The sequence below is a fragment of the Physeter macrocephalus genome, chromosome 14, assembly GCF_002837175.3.
Source record: "Physeter macrocephalus isolate SW-GA chromosome 14, ASM283717v5, whole genome shotgun sequence".
Lineage (NCBI taxonomy): Eukaryota > Metazoa > Chordata > Mammalia > Artiodactyla > Physeteridae > Physeter > Physeter macrocephalus.
In genome coordinates, this window is record NC_041227.1 from 101,145,447 (window position 1) to 101,167,693 (window position 22,247).

Consider the following 22,247-nt stretch of genomic DNA (forward strand, 5'->3'; position numbering starts at 1 on the left):
GCGAACCCGGTTCCCCTGCATCGGCAGGCGGACGCGCAACCACTGCGCCACCAGGGAAGCCCCATCTGTTCTCTTTTTTAAAAAAATTTTTTAATTTAATTTTATTTTTTTATATAGCAGGTTCTTATTAGTCATCAATCTGTACCATTTTTCTAGGTTCCACATATATGCATTAATATACAATATTTGTTTTTCTCTTTCTGACTTACTTCACTCCATATGACCGTCTCTAGATCCATCCACATGTCAACAAATGACCTAATTTCGTTCCTTTTTATGGCTGAATAATATTCCATTGTATATATGTACCACATCTTCCTTATCCATTCATCTGTCGATGGGCATTTAGGTTGCTTCCATGACCTGGCTATTGTAAATGGTGCTGCAGTGAACATTGGGGTGCATGTGTCTTTTTGAATTGTGGTTTTCTCTGGGTATATGCCCAGTAGTGGGATTGCTGGATCATATGGTAATTCTATTTTTAGTTTTTTAAGGAACCTTCATACTGTTCTCCATAGTGGCTGTATCAGTTTACATTCCCACCAACAGTGTGAGAGGGTTCCCTTTTCTCCACACCCTCTTCAGCATTTGTTGTTTGTGGATTTTCTGATGAAGCCCATTCTAACTGGTGTGAGGTGATACCTCATTGTAGTTTTGATTTGCATTTCTCTAATAATTAGTGATGTTGAGCAGCTTTCAATGTGCTTCTTGGACATCTGTATGTCTTCTTTGGAGAAATGTCTATTTAGGTCTTCTGCCCATCTTTGGATTGGGTTGTTTGTTTTTTTAATATTGAGCTGCATGAGCTGTTTATATATTTTGGAGGTTAATGGGACACATCTTTTCATGTGCTTATTTGCCATCTATATGTCTTCTTTGGTGAGGTATCTGTCAGATCTTTAGCCCAGGTTGTTTCTTTTCTTGTTGTTGAGTTTTAAGAGCTCTTTGTATATTTCAGATAACTGTGCATGTGTATAATATTTTTTCCCAGTCCATGGCTTGTCTTATTCTCCTCACAGTGTCTCTTGTAGAGCATATTCAAATGTTTTTTTCCTCTTCCCTACATGTATTTTAGCTTACTTGATGCTGTCTCACAACTCACTGATGCTGTGTTCATTATTTTCCCTCTTTTTTTCCCCTTTTGTGTTTCCAGTAGTTCCTGTTGCTGCCTCTGCATGTCTCCTAATCTTTTTTTTCTGTCTTTTTTTCCTTTTGTGTTTCCAGTAGTTTCTATTGCTGTCTCTGCATATTTCCTGATCTTTTTTTTTTTTGCAGTATCTAATATATCATTAACCTATCCAGTGTATTTTTCATTTCAGACACTGCATTTTTCATTTTTAGAAGTTGTGTGTGTGTGTGTATGTGTTTCTGTATGGAGAGATCTCCCATGTATTTTTTTTTTTAATATTTATTTATTTAGGCTGTGCCAGGCCTTAGTTGTGGCATGCGGGATCTTTAGTTGTGGCATGCAAACTCTTAGTTGCAGCATGCATGCAGGATCTAGTCCCCTGACCAGGGATTGAACCCAGGCCCCCTGCATTGGGAGCATGGAGTCTTAACCACTGGACCACCAGGGAAGTCCCTCCCATGTCTTTTTAACATGGTCACATTCTCTTCTACCTTCTTGAGTAAATAGAGTATGTTTGTCAGAGAGTTTAAATGTCAGCCTGTTCTATGGAAAGATATACTGTGTTTGTGGATTGGAAGAATTAAAATTGGTAAAATGACCATGCTACCCAAAGCAGTCTATAGATTCAGTGCAATACCTGTCACAATACCAATGACATTTTTCACAGAACTAGGACAAATAATTTTAAAATATATATAGAAACACAAACGACCTTGAATAGCTAAAACAATCTTGAGGAAGAAGAACAGAGCTGGAGGTATCACACTTGCTGACTTCAGACTATACTACAAAGCTTCAGTAATCCAAACAGTATGGTACTGGCACAAAAACAGACATAGATCAGTGGAACAGAATAAAGAGCCCAGAAGTAAACCCATGCATTTTTGGTCAATTGATCTGTGACAAAGGAGGCAAGTATATACAGTGGAGTAAAGATAGTCTCTTCAATAAGTGGCACTGGGAAAACTGGACAGCTACATGTAACAGAATGAAATTAGAACATTTTCTCACACCATATACAAAAGTAAGCTCAAAATGGATTAAAGACCTAAATGTAAGACTCGAAACCATAAACACTCCTTGACATAAATTGTAGCAATATTTTTTTGTATCTGTCTCCTAAAGTAAAGGAAATAGAAGCAAAAATAAACAAATGGGACCTAATTAAACTTAAAGGCCTTTGCACAGCAAAGGAAACCATTGACGAAATGAAAGAAAACCTACTGAATGGGAGAAAATGCAATGATATGACTGATAAGGGGTTAATATCTAAAATATATAAACAGCTTATACAACTCAACATCAAAAAAACAAACAACCCCATTAAAAAATGGATAGAAGACCTGAATAGACATTTTCTCAAAGATGTACAGATGGCCAACAGGCACATGAAAAGATACTCAACATCATTAATCATCAGAAAAATGCAAATCAAAACCACAAAACCTCATGCCTGTCAGAATGGCTGCCATAAAAAATGCCACAAATAACAAATGTTGGTGAGAAAAGGGAACCCTTGTACACTGTTGGTGGGAATGTAAGTTGGTGCAGCCACTATGGAGAACCGTATGGAGGTTCCTCAAAAAACTAAAACTAGAACTACCATATAATCCAGCAATTCCGCTCCTAGGTATATATCCAGAAAAACAAAATAAAACAAAAACACTAATTCAAAAAGATTCATGCACCCCAGTGCAGTGTTCACATCAGCACTATTTATAGTAGCCAAGATATAGAAGCAACCTAAGTGTCCATCAACAGATGAATGGATAAGGAAGATGTGGATATACATGTACACACACACACACAGACACACACACAATGAAATTTTGCCATTTGCAGCAACATGATTGGACTTAGAGGGTATTATGCTTAGTGAAATAAGTCAGACAGAGAAAGACAAATGCTATACAATACCACTTCTATCTGGAATGTAAAAAATACAATAGTGAATATAACAAAAAAGAAGCGGACTTAGAGATACAGAGAACAAACTAGTGGTTACCAGTGGGGAGGGGCAAGATGGTTGGGGATTAAGAGTTACAAACTAGTAGGTATAAAATAAGCTGCAAGGAGATACAAACTACTGTATATAAAATAGATAAACAACAAGGTTCTACTGTATAGCACAGGGAACTATATTCAATGTCTTGTAATAAACTATAATGGAAAAGAATCTGAAAAAGAATATGTATATATATGTATATATAACTGAATCACTTTGCTGCACACCAGAAACTAACACAACATTGTAAATCAACTATACTTCAATTAAAAAAAATTAAGCTACAAGGATATATTGTACAGCATGGGGAATATAGCCAATATTTTATAATTATATTGTGAATCACTATATTGTGAATCACTATGTTGTACCCCTGAAACTTATATAATGTTGTAAATCAGGATTATCTTAATAAAAAAAATGTCGATCTGTTCTATCTATTGATTGATCTTCTAATTGTGGGTCAGAATTTCTTGCTTATTTGCATGCTTTGAAACATTTCTTTGGGTACCACACTTTGTGAATTTTATGTTGCTCAGGGCTGGTATTTTGTATTCCTTTAAATATTTTTGGACTTGGTTCTGGGATATAGTCAAATTACTCAGTTTTTGTTTTGTATGTCTGGGACAGTCTTTAGGGCAGGAGTGTGCTAACATTTTCTTAAAGGGTCAGCTAGGAAATATTTTAGGCTTGTGGGGTTTTTATTTGTAGATAAAGAAAAATAAATTGGGTTTGGATTTTGTTTGCAGGATAGTTTAAATTTTAATGTGTCTTTGGAGAAGCTGAATCTTAGATCCTTTAAAAGGTGCAAGCATTTTTAGAGTTATTGTAGTTTTAATTGTGCTTTCTTCTCTCTGGTGCTAGATGTAGTAGAAAAAGAAAATGATAAAAACACCAAGGGATTCTTTTTTTCTTTTGATTTTGTGAATAGTTAAAGGAGGCTTGAACTTTCTCTCTCCTCTTACTATTATCAAGGGACTACTATGATTCTTGCCTTATAGAGAATGGCTTTTTTTTTCTTTTTTCTTTGCCTGTGATGCTTTTAGTCTTAAAAAACAAGAGGACTGGGCCTCAGTTGTTATCATTTGAATATCTTCTTGGCACCTACTGTTTAACCTAGTTTTCACTGAAATTTTACCTCTTGTTGCTTTTATTGTGTCTTCCAGTTTTTATGTATATATGTGTTCACTTTGGAAGTGTTTTGGAATTTCCATTATTTCACCTGTGGAACATGGAAAGAATCTGAGGCCAGGTGAATTTATATAGCTTCATAGTTTACAGCAACAGCCAGACCCATGAACTAATAAAAACTCTCAAATTGTATAATATGAAAATAAAAACTACAACTCTGTGTGTGTGTGTGTGTGTGTGTCTGCAAAGGAGTGAGAAGCACAAAATTTAGGAGAATGGCTACCCAGCAGTGGGTGGCTGACAGGGTTTAGGATGTATGAGTCTATGTTAGTAAATGGAAATTATTGGTAATGTTATACTTCTCATCTTGGGTGATGGGTTCATAGGTATTTATTATATTATTAAAATATAAAGAAGAGGTCCAAGCATTCAACGTTAAAGTGAACCAAGAATTATTAATGGTCTGGTTCTTTGTATTTGGGGCCTTAGGTGGAGAGGAGAAAGATGCAAGCAAGAGAAACCATATTCAGCAGTCTTTACTGGGTTTACTGGGTCAGAAGTGGAAATCAGAAATGAGAATTAAAAGTTTAGAGTGAAGAAATAAAAGAGAGGGATATTTCTCTTTGTATGTATTTTGCCTTGGGAGATTTTCTTATATAAAGATGTGTTACTTAAAGATGCTAATATTTTAAATTTAACAGTATTAAATCAGTTCTGCATTTTCAAAGTACTGTACTTATATATTTTCTCTAACCAGAACATGACTGCAGCTAACATGTGCTCTTGGTATTTTTATTCATATATTGAACGGGCTATTGTAGTATGATCTCAAGTTAATCATCTAACCTACTATAGTTTTATAGTATAGTTTTATAGTCTTTCGAATGTAAATATCCTTCTTTAAAATTTTTTAAAATTATTTATTTATTAATTAAATTTATTTTTTGGCTGCATTGGGTTTTTGTTGCTGGGCGCGGGCTTTCTCTAGTTGCGACGAGCGGGGGCTATTCTTCGTTGTGGTGCGCAGGCTTCTCATTGCAGTGGCTTCTCGTTGCACAGCGTGGGCTCTAGGCGTGCAGGCTTCAGTAGTTGTGGCACGCAGGCTCAGTAGTTGTGGCCTGTGGGCTCTAGAGCGCAGGCTTAGTAGTTGTGCCTCACGGGTTTAGTTGCTCCACGGCATGTGGGATCTTCCCAGACCAGGGCTCGAATTCGTGTCCCCTGCATTGGCAGGCGGATTCTTAACCACTGCGCCCCCAGGGAAGTCCCCTAAAATTTTTTTTAAATTGAGGCATAGTTGATTTACAATGTTGTGTTAGTTTCTGGTATACAGCAAAGTGATTCAATTATATATATTTGTATATATACATATTCTTTTCTTCAGATTTGTTTTCATTATAGTTTATTACAAGATATTGAATATAGTTCCCTGTGCTATACAGTACAATCTTGTTGTTTATCTATTTATATATAGTAGTTTGTATCTGCTAATCCGAAACTCCTAATTGTTCCCCCACCCTTTCTTCTTTGGTAACCAAAGTTTGTTTTCTATGTCTGAGAGTCTGTTTCTGTTTTGTATATAAGTTCATTTATATCATTTTTTGAGATTCCACATATAGGTGATATCATATAGTATTTGTCTTTCTCCATCTGACTTCACTTAGTATGATAACCTCTAGGTCCGTCCTAGAGGTCCGTCCATGTTGCTGCAAATGGCATTATTTCATTCTTTTTTATGGCCAAATAACATTCCATTGTGCATATACACACACACACACATATACATATATATATATATATATATATGCCACATCTTCTTTGTCTATTCATCTGTTGATGGACAGTTAGGTTGCTTCCATGTCTTGGCTATTGTAAAATAGTGCTGCTTTGAGCATGGGGTTGCATGTTTCTTTTTAAATTTTAATTTTGTCTGGATATATGCCCAGGAGTGGGATTGCTGGATCATACAGCAACTCTGTTTTTAGTTTTTTGAGGAACCTCCATACTGTTTTCCATAGTGTGCGTGCCAAATCTGGTGTATGGTGTGAGGGAGTGTTCTAACTTCATTGATTTACCCATGGCTGTCCAACTTGCCCAGTACCACTTGCTGAAGAGACTGTCTTTTCTCCATCGTATATTCTTGCCTCCTTTGTCAAAGATTAATTGATTGGAGGTGTGTAATGATATCCCTCTATATCCTACTTCACAGAGCTATCATGAGGACAAATGAAGTAAGCTATAATTTTTTTGGGAAAATTTCCCTGCAAAAGTGACTAAAATGAGCAGATGTCAAGAGGGCGCCCCATGGCCTCCACTCCACCGCTGGCAGGAGGGAGTAAGTGTCTCTAGAATTCTGGGTGTCTACCCCATCACCATTTGCCTTTCCCCCTCTCATGGTGCACTCACAGTGTTGCCATCACTGTCTAAGACCATGGGGACTTCTATCCTTGTTGACCTCAGTCACCATAGGAAACCAAAGACCATCTCTCATCCTCACACTCTCCTCCAAATAGCATTCAGTTGTCAAACTTTTGAAATCTCTCTGTGGATTCCCCTACTCCCTCCACTACTCACCCCAACTGAAGCCTTTTGACTGGGCCCTCTGGAAGTCACTGTCATCTGCAAAATTCCCTGTATCCTCAACCTCTTTTGGAATGTTCTTTTCTTTTCCTCTTGTTGCCGTTTTCATTAGTTATTGCCTTTCAGTTTTTGAAGGTTGTATTTTTTTATTTCATGGTTTTCTGTAGTACCACTGCTTTCACAATTCCTAATAGTTAATGATGTTGAACATCTTTCATGTTCTTATTTGAAATCCCTATATCCTCTTTGGTGATATGTCTAGTCATGTCTTTTGCCAATTACTGTTGAATTTGAAGAGTTTTTTACATATTCTGGCTTTGAGTCGTTTGTTGGATATATGATTTGAAAAAATTTTTTTTCTGTCCATGGCTTATCTCTTCATCACCTCAATTTAAATGAATTCCAATTAATCACTTTATTTTCAAATGAAAGGATTATTTCCTCAGGAATATTTTGCCACAAATCAATAGAGATTCATCTACACATTATTAATTTTCATGCTCTGTGTTTTTGGTTCTCATTTTTTGGATATTGCTATGTGGGGAAGTTGGTGCTTACTCAGCAAGAACTTTGTGTTCTTCAGCAAGATTTATTTCCCTGTGGTCTGTAAATCTTTTGAGGAACTGGACAAATCCCCAAAGTTTACTAGTTGATATAGTTGATCCCTGGGTGGCATAAAGGTTTTACATCTCTTTATAAGAGGATATAATTACCTATCATGTAAAAACACTAACCCTAGCATTTTACCAGGCAGTAGGATTCTTTTGGATAGAATTGAGTGGTTTATGCATGCCTGTTGGGTGTATGCTGTAAGTAGCATACGGTTGTGTGGGCAGATAGAACTATAGGTTATGTACATGTTAACACTTATTTATTGTAAAACTGCCTTGTGTCCAAAGTAGTTTTTTCTAGGCAGATATTGAATAAACATCTAAATATAATTTTTATAGTATACCTTTTGGTTAATACATTACTAGTGTTTTTAATCTGTCTTAATGCTTCCTTTTTTTTAGAAAAAAATTTATTTATTTATTTATTTTTGGCTGCGTCGGGTCTTAGTTGAGGCACACGGGATCTTTCATTGTGGTGTGCGGGCTCTTTGCGGTGCACGGGCTTCTCTCTAGTTGTAGTGCGTGGGCTCTGTAGTTGCGGCACGTGGGCTTAGTTGCCCTGTGGCATGTGGGATCTTAGTTCCTTGACCAGAGATTGAACCCGCATCCCCTGCATTGGAAGGCGGATTCTTAACCACTGGACCACCAGGGAAGTCCCTAAACTGCTTGATTTATTCTTGATTTATTCTTGTAGGCTTGCTGAGGGTGTGCCAAGACCTATCAGTGTGTTAAGAGGAGGAATCTCATTTAGCACCTAGTTTCAGGCTGATTGGAAGCCAGACCCCCAGGCAAGATCTGTATAGAAATATTTACAGTCCTGTGGGTCACATTTGTGATTCCTACTGGCCTCCAGTCCAGAAGATCTGTAGGTGTTCCCTGGGTGACAGTTACAAAAACGGGGGCTCTAGACAGTTGTACAAGCTTCTTTCTGGAAGGTCTTTTAGAGCTGTAGCAAGGTCAAAGAAAAACAGGGATGGGTGTCTCCCTGGGAGCACCTCCTTAGCTCCTGGATGTGTGGGAAACCTGAAACCTGTCCCTCAGGCTGAAGCTCCAGGCTAAGTAAATAGGCCCCTTTCACAGGAAGACTGGGGTTGAATTTCTTCTGGTTTTCTGTGCAATGCCCTGGGGATGGTGGCCTGCCAAGAACTGTCTTTTCAATTGTTACAGTCCCCTAGAGCTCAGTAATGTCAGCCTCCTTGTCCAACAGAGAGGGCAATCAAGTGGTGGCCCTTGTGTGGATTGCACATGCCTGCTGGCTTTAGCAGGTCAGCTGGAGAGTGTAAGCAGTGAGGCTGGCCCCCCGGCTTTCCAAACTCAGTGGGAAAGTGTCTTGACCACACATGCCCATGGTTTCAGCAATGCAGCAGGACAGTGCCTTGCCTTTGTACCCCTACCAGCTTTGATCTCGGAGTGGGAGAATGCCACACTGCTCATGCTTGTCAGCCTCAGCCAGGGAGTGGCTGAATGTAGCCCCGGAATTTAGCTAGGGAGCAATAGAATGCCGTGTCTGTTCCTGCGTATCCACTCCAACCAGTAATGAGGAAGTGATGCAACCCCCTGAGCTTTCCTGCTTCATCAAGGCAGTGGTTGCCACCACTTTCCCCTGATTGTCTTAGCAAGATTGGAGGGCGGGTGCTGCCTCTGATCTAGCCCAGCTATGCTAGCAGGGTACCAGGCGAGTGCAGTAATGGCATCCACCAGTGCCTTTCTCTACAAGGGGAGATTCTGCTGTGCTCTGCCCCTCCAGCAGTTGCTTTTATTTTTACATATTTTTAATTTATATTTTATTTATTGTTGCTGCGCGCAGGCTTTCTCTAGTTGTGGCGAGCAGGGGCTACTCTTCGTTGTGGTGCGCAGGCTGCTCGTTGCAGTGGCTTCTCTTGTTGTGGAGCAGGGGCTCTAGGCATGTGGACTTCAGTAGTTGTGGTGCACAGGCTCAGTAGTTGTGGTGCACGGGCTCAGTAGGTTTGGCTCGCGGGCTTTAGAGCGCAGGCTCAGTAGTTGTGGCGCACGAGCTTAGTTGCTCTGCGGCATGTGGGATCTTCCTAGACCAGGGCTCGAACCCGTGTCCCCTGCATTGGCAGGAGAGTTCTTAACCACTGCACCACCAGGGAAGCCTTGACGCAATTTTAAACGGGATTGTCTTCTTGCTTTCTCTTTTTGATAGTTTATTATTAGTGTATGAAAAGCAATAGATCTAAAAAAATTTATTTATTTACTTATTTATTTTGACTGTGCTGGGTCTTAGTTGCAACGTGCTGGATCTTTGTTGCGGCATGCGGACTTCTTAGTTGCGGCATGCGGACCTCTTAGTTGCGGCATGTGGACTCTTAGTTGTGGCATGCATTCAGGATTTAGTTCCCCAACCAGGGATGGAACCTGGGCCCGCTGCATTGGGAGTGAAGAGTCTTACCCACTGGACCACCAGGGAAGTCCCAATAGATTTTTTAAATGTATTAATCTTGTATCCTGCAACTTTACCTAAGTCATTTATTAGTTCTAATAGTGGAGACTTTAGGGTTTTCTATATATGGTATCATGTCATTTCAAATAGTGGCAGTTTACTCCTTCCCTTCCAAATTTGGATGCCTTTAATTTTTTTTCTTTGTCTTTTGCTGTGGCTAGGACTTCCAATACTATATTAAACCGAAGCGGCAAGAATGGGCATCACTGTCTTGTTCCTGATGTTAGAGGGAAAACTTTATCAGCTTTTCACCATTGAGCATGATGTTAGCTGTGGGTTTGTCATAAATGGGCTTTATTATGTTCAGATATGTTCCCTCTGTACCCGCTTTGATGAAAGTTTTTATCATGAACGAATGTTGAATTTTGTCAAATGCTGCATCGCATAGATATTAGAAAGCTATGTTTCCATGTTCATTTGTCTTGAGGTATTTCCTGATCTCCTCTTCAATTTCTTCATTGACCCATTGGTTTTTTAGTAGCATATTGTTTCATTTTTCCCATTTTTCTTCCTGTAATTGCTTTCTAGTTTTATACCATTGTGGTTGGAAAAAATGCTTGATACAACTTCTATTCTCTGAAATTTGTTGAGAGTTGTTTTTGGCCTAACATATGATCTTTTCTGGAGAACATACCATGTGTACTTGATAAGAATGTGTATTCTGATCTTTTGGGATGGAATGTCCTGTAGATATCTATTAAGATTAACCGGTCTAATGCGTCATTTAAGACCATTGTTTCCTTCTTGATTTTCTGTATGGATGCTTCGTCCATTGATGTAAGTGAGGCGTTAAAGTCCCCTACTATTAATGTATTATTGCCAGTTTCTCCCTTTTTGTCTGTTAATATTTGCTTTATATATTTAGGTGCTCCTGTATTAGGTGCATATATGTTAATGAGTATTATATCCTCTTCTTGTATCGATCACTTTATCATTAAATAATGCCCTTCTTTGTCATTTGTTATAGACTCTGTTATTAAGTCTATTTTGTCTGATATGAGTATTGCCACCCCCCCCATTTGCAAGAAATTTCTTTTTATGTCTCTTTGCTTTCAGTTTGTGTGTGTGTCTTTAGCTCTTTTAAGCAGAATATAGATGGGTCTTGGTTTTTTTAAATTGGTCATCCTCCCTGTGTCTTTTGATTGAAGCAATTATTCCATTGACATTTAAAGTGATGTTTAAAAAAATTTATTTATTTTATTTATTTTATTTTTGGCTGCATTGGGTCTTTGTTGCTGCGCACGGGCTTTCTCTAGCTGCAGCGAGTGGGGGCTAATCTTCATTGTGGTGCGCGGGCTTCTCATTGTGGTGGCTTCTCTTGTTGCAGAGCATGGGCTCTAGGTGCTCGGGCTTCAGTAGTTGTGGCACGTGGGCTCAGTAGTCGTGGCTCATGGGCTCAGTAGTTGTGGGGGATCTAGGGGCACGTGGGCTCAGTAGTCGTGGCTCATGGGCTCAGTAGTTGTGGCTCGCAGGCTCTAGAGCACAGGCTCAGTAGTTGTGGCGCACAGGCTTAGTTGCTCCGCAGCATGTTGGATCTTCCTGGACCAGGGCTCAAACCCGTATCCCCTGCATTGGAAGGCGGATTCTTAACCATTGTGCCATCACGGAAGCCCCAGTGATTTTTGATTTGCATGTACTTATTGCCATTTTGTTCCCTGTGTTCTGGTTGTTTCTGTAGTTCTTCTCTGTACTTTTCCTCTTCTTTTAGTTTCTTCCCTATGGTTTGATGATTTTTTTTTAGTGGTACGCTTGTGTTCCTTTCTCTCTACTTTTTTGTGTATTTATTGTACGTTTTTGATTTGTTATTACCATTGGGTTCATATATGTTGATCTTTAAGTGTATCTCCTGTTTTAAACTGGTAATCGTTTAAGTTCTAACACATTCTAAAAGATCTACATTTTAACTCCTCTCCCCCACATTTTGTGTTTTTGATATCATAGTTTACATCGTCATGTTTATCCCATTATCCTTTTTATTCTAATGCATATTAGAATGCATATTCCAACTTGTTTTTGCCAAAAACATAAAACCCCAGAATGGTGAAATGAGTAGGACAATAAACTCCTGTATACCTTTGCCCTAGACTAATTACTAATATTTTAGCCTACCTCATTCTTATCACTCTAATCAACCACTATTAATGTCATGCACACAGTTTATTTCCTTTGCCACTGTACAACTTTCTTATTTGCTTCAATTTTTTAATGCAGGTGTAATTTACAGTGGAGAAATGCAGAGATTTACCTGTTACAGTTTTGGGTTTTGACAAATACATACACTTATGTAACCCATACCTCTTTAAAGATTATTTCTGTTACCCCAGAACGTTCTCACATGCCCTTTCCCAGTCATCCTTACCCCCTCGGAAGCATATACTGTTCCAACTTCATTCACTTCAGAGAAGTTAGTCTTCCCTGTTCTTGATGATGTTAATGTGTATCAGTATATATTTCCTTTTTATTGCTGAGTAGTGTTCCATTTTATGAATATATTTAATTATTCATTTTTCTGTTGGGTTGAATATATATTTTTGAGCTATTATGAATAAAGCTGTTGTGAACTTTGTCATACAAGTCTTTATGTGTCATGGAGTTTGAGTCACCATTTGGGTGAGCTGAGACAGATAATCAATTGAATGTGTATAATATGAGGCTCTGTTAAGTGCTTTAAAGAAAAACAAAGGAGTGGAAGCATGATAGAGGGTGATCTTTCTGATTGGAAAATATTTTAGCAATGACCTAAAAAAAGTATGTAGGAGGACTATGGAGGTGACTAGGGTATAACTTGATAATTCCAAGGAGATAGCAGAAAATGGAGCGTTCCTGAGGCAGGAGTGTGCTTGGCATATTCCAACGTGGGTGAGCAGGGTAGAGGGCTAGGTCAGAGAGATATTGATACCATGGTAGAAGAGCAAGAAAGGAGTTAAGGACATGAACAGTGTTTTTTTCTTACGAGGAAAGTAAATGAATGGATTCACAATACGATGGTTGCCAGCAACAATAATAACTGCATAAAGTTTATTGAGTTCTTACATGTTGCAGCACCTTGTTTAGTCCATTCCATATCTTATCTTTTTTAAACCTCACAACAATCCTATGTGAGGTATTGGTACTTATCTCCACTTTACAGATGAGAGAATTAAAGCACTAAGGGATGAGATACATTAGCCTTTATCAGTACATTTATTTATTTTCCAACAGAGTTTTTTTTGTTTGTTTGTTTGTTTGTTTTTGTGGTACGCGGGCCTCTCCCTGCTGTGGCCTCTCCCGTTGCGGGGCACAGGCTCCGGACGCACAGGCTCAGCGGCCATGGCTCACGGTCTAGCCGCTCCGTGGCATGTGGGATCTTCCCGGGCCAGGGCACGAACCCGTGTTTCCTGCATCAGCAGGCGGACTCTCAACCACTGCGCCACCAGGGAAGCCCTCCAACAGAGTTCTTCTTGGTCATAACTTTCTGACAGTAGATTTTTTTTTTTTTTTTTTTGCAGTATGCGGGCCTCTCACTATTGTGGTCTCTCCCGTTGCAGAGCACAGGCTCCAGATGCGCAGGCTCAGCGGCCATGGCTCACGGGCCTAGCCGCTCCGCGGTATGTGGGATCTTCCCGGACCGGGGCACGAACCCGCGTCCCTTGCATCGGCAGGCGGATGCTCAACCACTGCGCCACCAGGGAAACCCTGACAGTAGATTTTTCAGTGAGCCAGGGTAACAGAGGAGCAAATTCTGGGCTGTCTTTCTGGTTTGCACGTGGTTTAGTACCACATAACTTGGGAGAATTATTTAGCCTCTCAAAATCTCATTTTACTCCTTTGTCAAATGTATGATTTGTACTTTGTGTTTGTTAAGGTCTGGTGAGTCAAATCTTTGAAAGAGCACAAGGGCCTTGATCCTTGGAGAGAAATAATGCGATGCCATAAATATTAAGGGATACCTCACATGCTGAACATTTTAACTTATGGAGAAAAATAATAAAGCCAGCAATAACTTTAAAAAGTTGTGTTTAACATTTTAAACTTTCTGAAGTCACCGTGGAGTCTAAAATGTATACGCATGTTTTGGGTACTTGAGGCAGATGCAAAGATTTACTTGGTATTCATGGTTTTGTTTTGTTTTTTTTTTTGGCTGCGCTGGGTCTTTGTTGCTGCGCGCAGGCTTTCCTCTGGTTGCGGCGAGCTGGGGCTACTCTTTGTTGCGGTGCTCGGGCTTCTCTTGTTGCAGAGCATGGCCTCTAGGCATGCGGGCTTCAGTAGTTGTGGCACGCGGGCTCAGTAGTTGTGGCTCATGGGCTCTAGAGTGCAGACTCAGTAGTTGTGGCGCATGGGCTTAGTTGCTCCGTGACATGTGGGATTTTCCTGGAGCAGGGCTCGAACCCGTGTTCCTTGCATTGGCAAGCGGATTCTTAAACAGTGCGCCACCTGGTGATCATGTTTTGATAAAACTGTTCAAGGCAGTAAGATTTCTGTCCTGTTTTTCTTGTGGTTGGTTGATGGAACCTGCCACCTATGTGTCTGTTTTCCAATTTCTCTCCATCTCATCTTCCACTTTATCTCTCTCTTCTTTGTCCTAAAAAAATTCCTCACATCTTTCTCTGTTTAGATGAGAAATAAACATGAAGAGTATTCAGTTCATAATGGTGATTGTTTTGTAGCGCAAAATAGAACATTGTGTAATAAAATAGAACTTTTTAGTGGGAAAATATCTGCACAGAATCTAAAATTACACACAATAAAATGTATTGACTACAAACTGACGATGGAATCATACTTTCTAGCTAAAATTTAGATCTGCAAATATGATAACTTGAAGCTCACATTGAGAGAATCTATGATGAAAATGGGTTTGGACAACCTCATTGGATTAAATATTTTCTAAAAGAATTATTTCAATAAAATAACAAATGGAATGGAAGACTTGGAAACAGTTTAACTGCTAAAATGAATTAAATTGTTCAATGGAATCTTTCTGCAGAAGGCACTCTCAGTTAAAATTAGTGCCTACTTAATACACTTTTGTGTAAAATCTCTGTTTTCCAGTCATCCTCAGCATCAAAAGAGTAGAGCTGGAATATCTTATTATCAGTTGGATGTTTATTTGCCTCTGGATATGATTTTGGATCCATACAGAAGTGGTTTCTATTTGATATCTTGAAATCCTTAAGGCTGATCCATGAACTTAAACTCTTTAGTTAATGAGTTTACAATAGTGTGTATGATGGGGGGTGTTATTCAGCATTTTCTGACATGCACACTGTCTTGAATTTTGTTGAGGGGGAGAGGAGTTGGTGACTTGGTGGGCAAGCACATTTTCATTACTTTAATTGTGCGATTTATTAGGATTTTAAGCTTTTTATAAATGTTTTAGTGTTACAGGACAGAATTAAAAGGATTTTGAATAAAAGGAGTTTAACAAAAGGACTTTGCAACAGGATTGCAATAGTTTTTATATTTGATGGATTTAGCTAACGGCTTTTCATTTCAATCATCATGCTACATTCTGTTAAATGCTGTAGAACAGGTGTGTGTAACGTCATTCTCTCTATTGTACATGCAAATAAACACAATTTTATGTATAAAGTTAATCCTCTACAATTTGGAGGATTACTTTATGGGAGGGTGATGACTCCGTTAGGCATCTTGGAGAGTACATGCTATTTATATTGCAAGAAAAATCAGGTTAATAGCTACGGTGTTCATGAGATTATAGAATTTTTATACCAACACTTTAAAAAATTGTATTTATTCAGACCATCCACAAAGAAATTATTTAAGGCAGAGTTAAGGTTTTGTTACATGGTTTTCCAACTTTGAAAATATTTAATGTAGAGTGTGCCTCAAAGATATTTGAAGGATTTGTTATGGTTTGTTTGCTTACTGTAGATTCGTCTTTTCTATTTACAAGGTTTTGGTAGTACAGTGGGGGCTTTTGGCTTTATGTTGTTCTTAAGTGAGGGCATTATTTTGTAGTTTAAATTTTTTGCTTGGTTACCTTTTCTGAATGTTCATGACGCTTATCTTTAGTAAGCGTCAGGTGACTGACCTAGAGAACAGATTCGGTGGGACTGTTGTAACCCAGTAGGTCAGTGGAAACCAATGGAATTCTTCAATTCAGGTTTGAGAAACACAAAAACAATCAAACCATTCTTGCCAGTATTATTTGCATTTTAAAGACATGATGTATCATTCATCAAAATATCAAATTGGTATGTATAATACAGGTACAAACCATAAAGACCTTGTCAGAACACCAGGATGCAGAGGGAAAATAGGTATTGTTAAAGGTGAAGGTGAAATATGGAGGAGTGAAGAATTGGCCTTGTATAGCTGAAGTTCAATTATAATTAATTTGGAACATAAATGTTATGGGCTTTGGACCAGTTAATGTTTAACTTGTGCTTCGCTCGAAAGTCATATTGTTAATTGTGAGATCTGATTTATTTGTTTAGCAGGGGTAAGAGCACACAATCCATAGTAAATTAATGTTTGGTGAAGATGTAGACACTGATCTTTATAAGATTCTCAAAATTTAAATTAGTTATGGAGAATTTTATTCATCAACACTGTGTTTATAGTTTTGGATCCTTTTTTTTATAGTTTTGATCTTTTTAAGGTGTGATAATACAGTCTGTTAGTGGATCATAGAACTTGTCTTAACCTATTTAGTATAATTATTATCACAATTTAAAAGTATATTATGTCAGATCACAACCTAAATGTGTAACCATTAACCTGTCCTCCTCTGGATTAAACCTCATTATTTTTGGAGGGATCCATTAATGAGGATTATTAACATTAACATTACAGTTGCTCTTTACCATCTAGCAAAGAAATGAAACATTATTAAAAGAGAGCTGAAGTCCCCTGGCTACCTCTCCCAAATATTGTCTTCATCCTAAACCCCCAAGAGTACTATTCCTATCCTGAAATTGGTGTTTATGTGTTTATGTCTTTAGCACTTAAGATAACTAAATATCTGTCTGTACATCTAACTACACACAATCATGTGGGCACACACTTGTTTAAGCACACAACTTGTACCTTTTTCAAAATTGTGGTAAAAATCACATAACATAAAATTTACCGTCTTTAGGGCTTCCCTGGTGACGCAGTGGTTAAGAGTCCGCTTGCCAATGCAGGGGACACGGGTTCAAGCCCTGGTCTGGGAAGATTCCACGTGCCGTGGAGCAGCTAAGCCCATGTGCCACAACTACTGAGCCTGCGCTCTAGAGCCCGCGAGCCACAATTACTGAAGCCTGTGCACTTGGAGCCTGTGCTCTGCAACAAGAGAAGCCACCACAGTAAGAAGCCTGCGCACCACAACGAAGAGTAGCCCCCGCTCACCGCAACTAAAGAAAGCCCACATGCAGCAGCAAAGACCCAAGGCAGCCAAACATAAAGAAAAAAAAAATTACCATCTTTAAATCTTTACAAACTTTTTTTTTCCTGCCCAGCCGTGCCGTGCAGCACGCGGGATCTTAGTTCCCTGACCAGGGGTTGAACCTGTGTCCCGTGGTCCCATGAAGAGGGAGCACAGAGCCCTAACCATTGGACTGCCAGGGAATTCCCGACAAACTTTTAATTGTACCGCTTGGCAGTGTTAAGTGCGTTCAAAGAACTCTGTACCCATTGAATACCAGCTCTCCATTTCTCTCTCCATCACTAGTCCCTGGTAATCACATTTTTCTTTCTGTTTCTAGGAATTTGACTACTTTAGATTCCCCACACAAGTAGAATAATAGAGTATTTGTCTTTTCATGAATAGTGTATTTCATTTAGCATAATGTCCTCAAGATTCATCTGTGTGTAGCATGTGACAGGATTTCCTTTTTAATATATACATTTTCTTTGTCCAGTCATCATTTTTTTTTTTTTTTTTTTTTTTTTTTTTGTGGTATGCGGGCCTCCCTCCGCGGTGGCCTCTCCCGTTGCGGAGCACAGGCTCCGGACGCGCAGGCCCAGCGGCCATGGCTCACGGGCCCAGCCGCTCCGCGGCACGCGGGATCCTCCCAGACCGGGGCGCGAACCCGGCCCCCCTGAATCGGCAGGCGGACGCGCAACCACTGCGCCACCAGGGAAGCCCCATCCAGTCATCATTTGATGGACATTTGTGTTGCTGCCACCTTTTGCTATTGTGAATGATTCTTTAGTGAACATGGGTGTTCAAGAGCTTGCGATATCTTTTTAAAATTAATATTTTAAGAGCATTTTTTAGATACCAAAATTGAGCAGAAAGTACAGAGAGTTGCTGTATATCTCCTGACCCCTCACATCTCACAACTTCCCCCACTATTCATACCCTGCACCACAGAGGTACCCACACTGACATCATTATCACCCAAAGTCCATAATTCTCATTAGGGTTCCCTACTGGTGTTGTACATTCAGTTGATTTTGACAAATGCATAAGGACATGTATCCACCATTGTAGTGTCCTAACAGAATAGTTTTCCTGCCCTAAGCATCCTCTGTGCTCTATTTACTCATGCCTCCCTCCTTCTTAACCCCTGAAGACCACTCATCTTTTTACTGTCTCAGTATTTTTACTGTCTCAGTAACTGTCTTTTGCCTTTTCCAGAGCCATTCAGTATGTATTTAAGTTTCCCCCATGTTTTTTCATGGCTTGATAGCTCATTTCATTTTAGTCCTGAGTCATATTCCGTTGTCTGGAGTTACCACAGTTTATTTATCCACTCATCTACTGAAGGGCATCTTGATCGCTTCCAAGTTTTGGCAACTGGGAACGAAGCTGATATAAATGTCCATGTGCAGGTTTTTGTGTAAACAAAGTTTTCAACTCCTTTGGGTAAATACCAAGGAGCATGATTGCTGGATCTTGTAGTAAGAGTATGTTTAGTTTAGTAAGAAACTGCCACACTGTCTTACAATGTGGCTGTACCGTTTTGCATTCCCTCTAGTGATGATTGAGAGTTCTTGTTGGTCTGAATCCTTGTCAGCTTCTGGTATTGTCGTTGTTTTACATTTTGGCTGGTCTAGTGGAGTGGTATCTTATGGTTGTTTTGATTTGAATTTCCCTGATGACCTGTGATGTGGAGCATCTTTTCATATGCTTATTGGCCATCTGTATATTTACTTTGGTTAAGTGTCTGTTCAGATCTTTTTCTCAGTTTTAAATTGGGTTGTTCGTATTCTTACTGTTTAGTTCTAAAAGTACTTTGTTATATTTGGGATAACACTCCTTTATCAGATGTGTCTTTTGCAAGTACTTCTCCAAGTCTGTGGCTTTTCGTCTCACTCTTGACATATGTACCCTTTTAAAGAGCATAAACTAAATTACATAATATTAAAAGAAAATATTTATCCTCTTTATTCTATCTTCCATTTTTAAAAAAACCTGCCTTCTGAAATATTACATATTTACCAGAAAGTTGCAAAAATACTACAGACAGGTCTTGTGCACCCTCTGCCCAGCTGGTTACATCTTATATACAGTATAAAAACCAGGAAACTGGGCTTCCCTGGTGGCGCAGTGGTTGCGCGTCCGCCTGCCGATGCAGGGGAACCGGGTTCGCGCCCCGGTCTGGGAGGATCCCACATGCCGCGGAGCGGCTGGGCCCGTGAGCCGTGGCCGCTGAGCCTGCGCGTCCGGAGCCTGTGCTCCGCAACGGGAGAGGCCACAACAGAGGGAGGCCCGCATACCACAAAAAAAAAACAAAAACAAAAACAAAAAAACCAGGAAACTGACATTGGTGGAATGTGTGCACATAGTTCCGTGTCATTTTTATCACATGTGTACATTCGTGTAACCACTACCATAATCAAGATACAGATCTATTTCATCACTACAGTAATCTCCCTCATACCATCTCCATCCACCATCCCTAACCTTTGGGAATTTATCAGTCTGTTTTCCATCTCTGTACTAATTTTGTCATTTCAAGAGTATTACATAAATGGACTTACACAGTATTGCTTTTTCACTTAGCACAAGTTTGTTGAGGTGTATCCAAGTTGTTTAGTGTATCAGTAGTTAGTTCCTTCTTACTACTGATTAATATTTCATGGTGTGGAGGTAAAATTCATCTGCTGAAGGACATCAGGGATGATTTCACTTATTTTGCTGTTTAAAATAAATCTACTATGAAATTTGTGTACAAGTTTGTGTGGGTGTAATTTTTATTTTTCTGGGATAAATGCCCAGTAGTATGATTGCTGGGATATACGGTAAGTGTATGTTTAGCTTTTTTGTTTCTGCTCTTTTAAAGAAACTGCCACACTCTTTTCTAAAGGGGCTGTACTAGTTTATATTTCCACCAGGAATGTGTGAAAGATCTAAGTTCTCTGCATTTTTGTCAGCATTTGCTTTTTACATTTCCCTGGTAGCTAATGTTTTTGAAAATCTTTTCATTTGCATATCTGCTTTCCATATCTTATTTTCAGTGAAATATCTCATGTCTTTTGCCCATTTAAAGTTGGATTTTTGTTTTTTAGTTTTGAGTATGTTGAGATTATTTCATATGTTCTAGATGGGTCCTTTGTCAAATATGTGTTTTACAAGTACTTTTTTCCAATGTGTAGCTTGTTTTTAATTTTAATTATAGCCAAGTTATTGCTTTTTTTGGTCTCATGGATCATATTTTCTGGTGTCATGTCTGAGACCTCTTCACCAAACCCTAGGTCCTGCGATTTTCTTTTGTTTTCGTCTAAAGGTTATATAGTTTTACATTTTAATCTCTAATCCATGTTGAGTTAATTTTAGGTAAGGTGTTTTATTTCCAGTTTTATTCTTTTCCTATGGGTATGCAGTTGCTCCAGGACCATTTGTTGAAATGGTCAAATGGTCTTACTCCGCTTAATTGCCTTTACACCTCTTTCAAAAATCAGTTGACCATATTTGTTTGGGTCTATTTCTGGATTGTCTTCTGTTCTGTTAATCTGTGCATCTTCTGTCAACTTTATATATCCGTTTACTTAGATTGTCTTTGATTTCCTGCATCAGCATTTTGTAGTTTTCAGTATCTAAGTCCTGTATATATTTTTTAGATTTATACCTGAGTATTTAATGTTCTTTTGAGCAGTTATTAATGGTATTGTATTTTTAATCTGGAATTCTGGGATTCTTTGTGCTTGTTGCTAGTATATAGAAATACGGTTGATATTTTGTATGTTGATCTGGACTCTGGTGACGTTGCTGAGCTAACTCACTAGCTCTAGAAGTTTTTGCTGTTGTTGATTCCTTGGGATTTTCAATGTATCAATCATGTTATCTGCAAATAGGCAGTTTTATTTCTTCCTTTCTTATCTGTATGACTTTTTCCCCCTTTCTTTTCTGCTTTGTTGCTTTGTCTAGAACTTCCAGTACTATGCTGAATAGCAGTGGTGAGAGTGGAGTCCTTGCCTCGTTCTTGCATAATTCTTGTCCTTGTTTGTTCTATGAAAAATTTTGAAACATTTCATGGATTCTTTCCTCCTCTGTTTTTCTCTTTTCTCTCTTTGGAATTCCTACCTACGTACTGGAACTTTGAGACTGTCCTTTAACATTTCTCTTGTGTTTGTGTTTGTGTGTGTGTATAAATTAATGCTGTTTTTCTTTTTTTTTGTGTTTATGTTGTGTTCTCTAGGAAATTTTCTCTGATGCTTGTGTTGAGTTTTTAAATAATATCTACCTTGTTATTAACTTCCCAGAGCTCTTTTATTTTCCAAGCATCAGTTTTTCATTGCATTCTTACATTGTTTCATGCCTGAAATATCTTCTCATATTTTTAAAATTATTAATGATAGTTTCAAAATCTTTGATACTTTCTTCCTGTATAGAGTTAACCACTTTTCCAGGTGCTTGTACCTGTTTGTAAGCAGCAAACTAAAAAGCTGATTGCAAGCAATGTGTATGTGTTTGCCAACCTCTAACTTTATTGAGGCTGCTTTGGTTGTGCTGTTTCTTGGAGCTCTCCGGTTGACAGTGTCTTTCAGTCTTTCTTCATGGACTGACTGATTTAATTTTTTTCTAATACATTGCTATTCATTTTACTAGTCTTTTTTTCAGGATTTTGCATTGTTGTGTATTGAGAATGGCCTGAAATTTTGAAGTTTTTAAAGTTTCTGTTGTGACCTTCCTTTATTTAGTTTTGAAATCAAGGTTATACAACTCTTAGGTAATTAGTTGGTGGAATTGGGGGTGGTTTTCTGATTTCATGGTGAATGTGTATAAGATTGACGTTGCTGATTTTAAAAAAAGGTTTTAAAATGTTGGTTCAGGGCTTCCCTGGTGGCGTAGTGGTTGCGCGTCCGCCTGCCGATGCAGGGGAACCGGGTTCGCGCCCTGGTCTGGGAGGATCCCACGTGCCGCGGAGCGGCTGGGCCCGTGAGCCATGGCCGCTG

At 38.9% G+C, this 22,247-nt stretch overlaps 1 protein-coding gene across 15 annotated transcripts in view; it reads left to right on the top strand.

Moving 5' to 3' along the window:
• BCAS3 (BCAS3 microtubule associated cell migration factor) overlaps positions 1-22,247 on the top strand; it is a 576,467-nt gene that overhangs the window by 64,109 nt on the left and 490,111 nt on the right. The window lies entirely within an intron of this gene.